Source organism: Pinus tabuliformis, chromosome 4_1 (genome assembly GCF_031772625.1).
Source record: "Pinus tabuliformis cultivar Carrire ecotype Pingquan chromosome 4_1, CPIR1, whole genome shotgun sequence".
In the NCBI taxonomy this organism is placed as follows: domain Eukaryota; kingdom Viridiplantae; phylum Streptophyta; class Pinopsida; order Pinales; family Pinaceae; genus Pinus; species Pinus tabuliformis.
In genome coordinates, this window is record NC_142303.1 from 987,458,762 (window position 1) to 987,467,551 (window position 8,790).

The following is an 8,790-nucleotide window of genomic DNA, read 5'->3' on the forward strand; positions in this document are numbered from 1 at the left end:
GAAGAGGGACACAATGGGAGTTTCTTCATGAAGGGAAAGCATATAGGGTTCACTGTAGAGGTCCTCTAGGATCGTGGAATGGGGAGTACAGGGATAGTGACAAAATTTTGTGTAACAGAAGGCCGAACTAGAGTGGGGTGAAATGCTTTATGAATCAGTGCGGGGAACTGGAGTTTGTCTTCGGAAAACCTGCAAGCAAGTACATATACATATACATTACTGAAAAATCTATCAAATGATACATGAATCATGGTATGAATGCAACCATCCAGAGAATGATCATGTAAATGGATCCAGGCATGGGCACAACCATCTGGTAAAGAGGATAATATCGAAACCAAGGTATGGTCGCAACCATCCAATAATGAGAAGGATAACAGATGACGACTCATGGTATGGTCGCAACCATCCATTTGAGAGAGATATTCATATCAGTACAATCATGTCACACCGCCTTGCAACCTGGACATTTTGTAATCTGAGCCTAGGGTCTTGTGCTCCAACACGACCTGATCAAAGTACAAATTCTAACATGTGAATATATTTGTTGACGTCGAACATTCTATAAAATCGCTTGATTACCAGCCAATGATGTAAACTGTTAACAAGTGCGAGAGAAACCACCAATAATGAAAATGGTCCTCAAGGTACTATTAGCACAATTCACAGACTGTGAATAAAGGAACTGTAGTCGAACACCCGTGAAATCACATGATCGAAAGCCAATGATGTGAACTTGTCGACGAGTGCGAGGAACTTTCCATTAGGGAATGCAAGCTCTAAGGTATTGGAAGGGAGTCTCTCGGTCAACTTCCTGGATAATGAGCTGAAGTTGACAGGAAGCGATCATATTGAAGGAGGGCCATGATGTATCCCACATCATCGACACGAGACAAAGGGATGTAAAATGATTTTGGATGATACAAAGAATCAGAGGTAAGTGTAACTACAGAAGAACAACTCTTGGACATATCGGCAACAAGACTGGAAGTTTGGCAACTATAGGATCAATGGTCATGATGACGTGGTAGAGATCAAATGGAATGGAAAAATAAATGGCCCAACCTAAGAAGGTCGAAGATGAAGTGATGATCCAAAATGGATTTTGGATAGACTCCTAAGTCTAAGTGTTCCTCACTGAGGAAAATGAAAGTCAAGGGAAGTTCTTGGACATAGCTCAATTGCAGAGATATTTTCATTCTAAATATACTGCAACTTGAATGGGCAAAAATGAACTTAGGATGCAAAAGTTATGGCAGAAAGAATATGCCCTTTGTTCCTTGGAAAAAGAGGCATATCTTCAAAAAAATGGCCTAAAAGGCTTTATGAAGAAAAATCGCATCGAAGGAGGTCAAAGGTGAACTTAAGTAGAAAGGGGAATCACCCCCCATCACCGACCCCTAACATATCGGGTCGAAGGCGGGCTTGTGTGTATATAACCTAAGGCGAGACCTGGGCTGATGCGATATCGCGATCCTAGAGAGCCTAGTCAAGTTGGCTAGAGCTCAAGGAGATGTAGCCCAAGAGTTTTGGGTGAGCTCCTCATTAAATTGTTGTTGTATGTGTTTGTTTCACTGCTGAAATTATTTACTATTATATGTATTTATACATCAGTTTAAGGAAATGAATTCACAGCACATAAACAGTTTTAAAACAAACATAAGCATACACCTATATTGTCAAGCACACAATAAATTCCGCAGTCTGAGTATTTGCAGACTAACTATTGTTTGAGTTTGCAAAGGTGAAGGGAAAGCTATTGATAGCTTAGTCCAGGAAGGACAAGAAGGAAGAAAGGCTGAAGGCATTCTTCTATTCCAAATGACCTCAAAGCAATCCTTTAAGCACAAGAGGTTTGTTGCAAAAGGTTGCTTAATAAATCACTTTATCAATCTTGTTCGAAGTTATTTTGTTCATTGGTACAATGACAACTTCTACCAGTGAATCTGCAAATTCCTCCTTCATCACAAGACTCTATGATGGAGACTTGAAGCAAGACTAGTTCATCATGATGGACAAGGTGAGAGAAATGTATGAGGATGGAAGGAAGAGCAACATACTTAGAGAGAAGTTGAATTCCATGAAGGAAGAGAAGCAGTTGCTTTCCAACTGATTGCAGGAAATGGAGAGGCAAATTCATATTACCAATATGAACCTGAAAAGGATGCATGAGTTGGAGTCACATCTCTTTGTTTCCCAAGAAGCCTTGGTCAAGTATCAGCTTGAAGAAGAGGTAAACCATTCCAGTTTGTCTTCGAATTCTTCTAAGAATTCTTCTATTGGTTCTTTTGAAAAACATACTAGAGGCATAGGTTCCAAGCTAATGTCCAAGATGGGCTATGAAGGAAAAGGCTTCGGTAGACATGCACAAGGTATTGTTGAGCCAATAATAATTGAGGAAGGCCTAAGTATTTGGGTCTTGGCTATGGATAGTCTTATAGAGAGAGTTCCAAAGCTGCCATGAAGGCCATTGAAATACCTCCAAGAAGGAGTTGCATTGTAGAGTGTGAAGATTGTGTTCAGGAGGAATTCAATAGCTTGAAACATCACTTGCAGGATGCAGGTGTTTAGAAGCACACACTTGAACCAGAGATTTGTGGAAACTCTCATAGCCTTGAAGAGATTGATGGTGTTCCAAAGGGAGCCACTTCTTCATTTGCTTCACCTCCTCATGAAGGTAATAAAGGTGAAAGAGGCAGGTGTAAATCTTGTTCTAATCATATCCCTTTTGATTTTGCAAAGCATGGTAAATTTCCACATAAGCATAGGAAAAGAATTACATGTTCCTTCTGTGGTTTGGATAACCATCATGTTTCTAGATGTTGGAAGAGAATGGCCACATACAGGAAACTTTTGAAGGAAAAGAAGCAAAGAGCCAAAGGTCCATTGGACAAGGCAAATCATGTTGTCAAGAGGATGCACATGTGTTGCACTTACTGCGATAAGCAAGGGCATCTTGCTGAAAGGTGTTGGATTATGAATCCAACAATGCTTCCACAAAAGATGAAGAAAGTGGAAAGAGAAGTTGGCAGAAATGGAAATGAAGTTTCCATGGATGATGTGCTTCAGGGTGATTCACATGTTGATGATGATGTGCAGACAGAGGAAAGACCTTTGAACTGGATTGTGTTGGGTGTGGAGCCTGATTATCTTTTGTATTCAAAGGTTTCAGCTAGATGTATACCCTAGGAAGACTGTACACCCCTCCACACGGGGGGGGTGCGGGGGAGACTTGTCCCCCCCGCGGGGGTCTGGGGGGTAAATTCCCCTCAGCTGGGGGGGTCCGGGGGCCAATGGGGATTTGGGGGCAATGCCCTCGAAGCTAAAAATAGATGTAAAATTGCCTTGTAAAAGTCTAGTAATTTCTAATGAATCTGAGTCGTTCATTAGGCGAATGATTTGACGGTAGAAGTTATGTTTAGTTTAGGGTTTTTTTCCCTAGAAGGCAACCCCTCACTATATATGAGGGAATTGTATTGCATCTATGTATATCTGGATTCTGAGTGAGGAAGAGAGAGGAGATTGAGAGCGAAGAGGGTGTTACAGTGGATCTGCTATAGGTTGTATCTCTTCAGTTTTCTGGATAATATAAAAGGAAGGACTGGTTGTTTCTCCATGGACGTAGCCCTAATTGGGTGAACCACGTATATCTGTGTCTCTCTTGTTTGATGTGTTTTCTATGTTTATATTTCTGCAATATTTTATGTGTTCCATTGTTCCATAATATATAATTTTCTAACAACTAGTATCAGAGCCGAAGGTCTATTTCGTTGATAAAATCGCAGGAGAGAAGGGTTCCTGGTTCGAGTGGGAGCAATGGCAGAAGATGGTAGGTTTAGGGTCAAAAAATTCAATGGCCAAAACTACCAGCTGTGGAAGATGCAGATGGAAGATTATCTATATCAGAGAGATCTATACCTACCATTGAGAGGAAAGACAAAGAAGCCGACGAGTATGACAGACACAGAATGGGATATTTTGGATAGAAAGGCACTTCGAACAATATGGTTGTGCCTAGCGGTGTCGGTAGCATTTAACATTTCAAAGGAAATGACAACACAGGGTTTAATGTCGGCATTGGCCAAACTATATGAAAAACCCTCTGCCTCAAATAAGGTATTTCTTATGAAGCGTTTATTTAATATGAAGATGTCAGAAGGTGGATTTGTTGTAGATCATTTAAATGATTTTAATACAGTTACAAGTCAGTTATGTTCTGTAGGGGTAAATTTTGATGATGAAGTTAGGGCTCTATTATTTTTGTGCTCATTTCCAGAAAGTTGGAATGGTTTAGTTATGGCCATTAGTAACTCTGTCTCTAGATCTAGTACTTTAAAGTTTGATTATGTTGTCGGTGCAATCCTTAGCGAGGAAATGCGATGGAAAAGCTCCGGTGAGACATCAAGTAATGATTTGAGTGCAGAGTCTAGCGGAAGAAAAATGGAAAGAGGAAAGAGCTCAAGATATCGTAGTAAATCAAGGAAAGGCAGATCCAAGTCTAGATCGAGGATAGTGTGCTGGAAATGCGAGAAAAAAGGACACCTGAAGAAAGACTGCAAGTCTCGGAAGGGAAAAGAAGGAGATGCGCAGCAAGAAACTAATCATGAAGCGAATGTAACAGGTGATGTGTTGCAAGATGCTTTGATTCTTTCATTAGAAAATGTTATTGATGCTTGGGTGGTAGATTCAGGGGCCTCATTCCATGCCACACCTGATAAGAAACATTTTCATGATTATGTTCAAGGAGATTTTGGACAGGTTCGATTGGGTGATGATAAACCCTGTAAAATCATTGGAATGGGTACAATTTTTATAAAACAGCAAAATGTAAATCAGAGGCTATTGAAGGAGGTAAGGCATATTCCAAATCTGAAGAAAAATTTGATTTCAACAGGGCAGTTGGGAGATGAAGGTTGCGTAACTACTTTCACAGATAAAACTTGGAAGGTCACTAAAGGATCCCTAGTAATAGTGAAAGGAGAAAAGGTTGGTACATTGTATTTATGCAATAGTATTTCTAATTTTGTTAATGCTTTAACCTCTATAGGAGAAGATATGGCATTGTGGCATCATAGGCTCTGGAACATGAGTGAGAAGGGGATGCAGATTCTTCACTCAAGAAATTTGTTGCCAGGTTTGAAGCATGTTGATTTAAAATTCTGTGAGAACTGTGTTTATGGAAAACAGAAGAGAGTCAGATTCCTTAGAGTTGGGAAAGAAAAGAAGAGCGAAAAAATTAGAGCTTGTGCATACAGATGTATGGGGACATGCTTAGGTATCATCTCTTGGTGGCTCTCGTTATTATGTTACTTTTATTGATGATGCAACCAGAAAAACCTGGATTTATTGTATTCGAAATAAATCTGATGTATTTGATACTTTCAAGAAATGGAAAGCTTTGGTTGAAAATGAGACATGGAAAAGGTTGAAGTGTCTAAGATTAGATAATGGAGGTGAATATTACAGCAAAGAGTTTGATAGGTACTATTCAGAGAATGGAATTCGCAGAGAGAAGACAGTTCTAGGAACACCATAAGAAAATGGTGTGTTAGAAAGGATGAACAAGACAATCATGGAGCGTGCAAGGTGCATGAGATTGCATGCATGATTGCCTTTACAATTTTGGGTAGATGTTGTAGATACTACTGTTTATCTAATAAACAGAGGGCCTTCAAGTTCCTTGGATGGTGGTATTCCAGAGGAGGCATGGACAGGTAAAAAGGTAAACTACTCATTTTTAAAGACTTTTGGTTGTGAAGCCTTTGTCCACATTAACAAAGAAAATAGAACAAAGCTTGAGGCAAAATCAAAGAAATGTACCTTTATTGGATATGGTGTTAATGATTTTGGTTATCACTTATATGATTATGAAAATCACAAAATCATTAGGAGAAAAGATGTAATATTCAATGAAAAGGTCTTGTATAAGAATCAGTTGCAGGAAAAGAAACAAGAAAAAGAAAACAAAGAATACACAGTGCTTGACAATATCACAGGAAAAGTGATGGTGCCTGAAAATCATAATGATCAATAGCCAGAACAACAACCACAATAGCAACAAGCACTTCAAACACCTGAAAGTGGTGTTAGAAGATCTACCAGGATAAGTAGACCCCCTGAACAATACTCTCCTTCATTATATTATTTATTGTTGACTGATTCTGGTGAACCAGAATGTTATGAAGAAGTAGTGTAGGTAGAAACCAGGAAGAAGTGGGAGAAAGCCATGAAAGGAGAGATGGACTCCTTAGCACATAACCAGACTTGGGACTTAGTCAGGTTGCCTATAGGTAAAACAACATTGCCGAATAAATGGGTTTACAGGCTAAAGGAAGAAGATGGAGGAAAACATAGGTACAAAGCTAGACTTGTGGTGAAGGGGTTTGCACAGAGGAAAGGTATTGATTTTGATGAAATATTTTCTCTTGTTGTTAAAATGACTTCAATCAAAACCATTTTAAGTCTAGTAGCAGCTGAAGATTTGCATCTTGAGCAGTTAGATGTAAAGACAACCTTTCTCCATGGGGATTTGGAGGAAGAGATATATATGCAGCAGCCACAAGGATATGAACTAAAAGGGAAGGAGAAACTAGTGTGCAGGTTGAAGAAGAGATTGTATGGCTTAAAACAGGCTCCAAGCTAGTGGTATCTAAAATTTGACAGGTTTATGTTTGAACAAGGTTATACTAGATGTCACTCTGACCATTGTGTTTATCTCAAAAGGCAAAATGATGGCAGCTATATTATATTGTTATTGTATGTAGATGACATGCTTGTTGCAGGTTCTAACATGCAGGAAATAAATGTGCTCAAAAGAAAATTGGAAAACTCATTTGCAATGAAGGATTTCGGTGTTACAAAACAAATCCTTGGCATGAGAATAACTAGAGACAGGAAGAATCGCAAATTAACATTGTGTCAAAGTGAGTACATAGAAAAGGTTTAATATGCAGAATGAAAAACGAGTTAGTATACCTTTTGCTAGCCGTTTCAAATTAAGTAAGGAGGCGTGTCCCAAGACTTAGGAAGAAATGACTCATATGTCTAAAGTTCCATATGCATTAGCAGTTGGAAGCTTAATGTATGTAATGGTCTGCACAAGGCCTGATATTGCACATGCAGTGGGAGTTGTAAGCAGGTACATGAACAATCCAGGAAAAGAACATTCGATGACAGTGAAGTGGATTCTTAAGTATTTGAGAGGTACCACAAATCAAGAATTATGCTTTGGTGGTTCAAACATTGCTCTACAAGGATATGTTGATGCAGATATGGCAGGTGACAGAGATAACAGGAGGAGCACTACAGGATATGTATTTACTATAGGTGGAACATTTGTTAGTTGGGTTTCAAAAATCCAAAGTGTTGTTGCACTTTCAACAACAGAAGCAAAGTATGTTGCTACTACAGAGGCTAGTAAAGAAATGATTTGGTTACAAAGGTTTATGGATGAATTGGGTAAGAAGTAGGAGTTGGGCAGGTTATATAGTGACAGCCAGAGTGCCATACATATTGCAAAGAACTCTGCATTTCATTCCAAGACTAAACATATACATCTCAAGTACCATTTCATACGATCAGCATTGGAAGATGGACAGTTGAAGCTGGAAAAGATACACACTAGCTAGAATCCTGCAGATATGCTAACAAAAGTTGTAACTAGGGAGAAAATGAGAATCTGCTCAGTTTCAATTGATCTTCAAGTATGATGAAGAGGATGAGAAACAGCCAGGTCCAAAGTGGACTCCTTTTCTAGCAAATGAAGCAGCAGTGGAGTTTCTATAATCAGTCTCCAAGTGGGAGATTGTTGGGTGTGGAGCCTGATTATCTTCTATATTCAAAGGTTTGAGCCGGAAGTATACCCCAGGAAGACTCTACACCCCTCCACACGGGGGGGACTTGTCCCCCCCGCAGGGGTCCGGGGGCCAGCGGTCCCCCAGCAGGGGTTCGAGGGCAGCGCCCCTGAAGCTAAAAGTAGATGTAAAATTGCCTTGTAAAAGTCTAGTATTTTCTAATCAATCTGGGCCGTTCATTAGGCAGATGATCTGACGGTAGATGTTATGTTTAGTTTAGGGTTTTTTGCCCTAGAAGGCAACCCCTCACTATATATAAGTAAATTGTATTGCGTCTATGTATATCTGGATTTTGAGTGAGGAAGAGAGAGGAGATTAAGAGCGAAGAGGGTGTTACAGTGGATCTGCTGTAGGTTGTATCTCTTCAGTTTGTTGGATAATATAAAGGGAAGGACTGGTTGTTTCTCTGTGGACGTAGCCCAAACTAGGTGAACCACGTATATCTGTGTCTCTCTTGTTTTATGCATTTTTTGTGTTTATATTTCTGCAATATTTTATGTGTTCCATTGCTCCATAACATATAATTTTCTAACAGATTGGTAAGAAATGGTTAGAGTTTTTTTCCAATTAAGGTTGCATGTCTATTGATGCATCTATTTGCCTTTCTTTGTTGATGAGATGCAAGTTGCAGGTTTCTACCAAGAAGGTGAATGGAAAAAGGGTTGAGTAGGAGAGTCACTTTGTTTCTGCAAGATCATATTTCATTTCAGCTTCGAAAGTACTGTGTACTTAAGTGAAAGTTGAAGGATGAAATGCATGCATAAGCATGATGTTTGTGAACATAGGGATGTTGATGTTTTCCCTGTATTTGAACATGTATGTGTGATTAACTTGCAGGGTTGATTTCTTTGACATGCATGTGATGTAATGTTGACTTGAGGAAGGTTCACTTGGTCTCCAAGAGGGAGATAATAATGAAGTGTTTCATCTCTTGAAA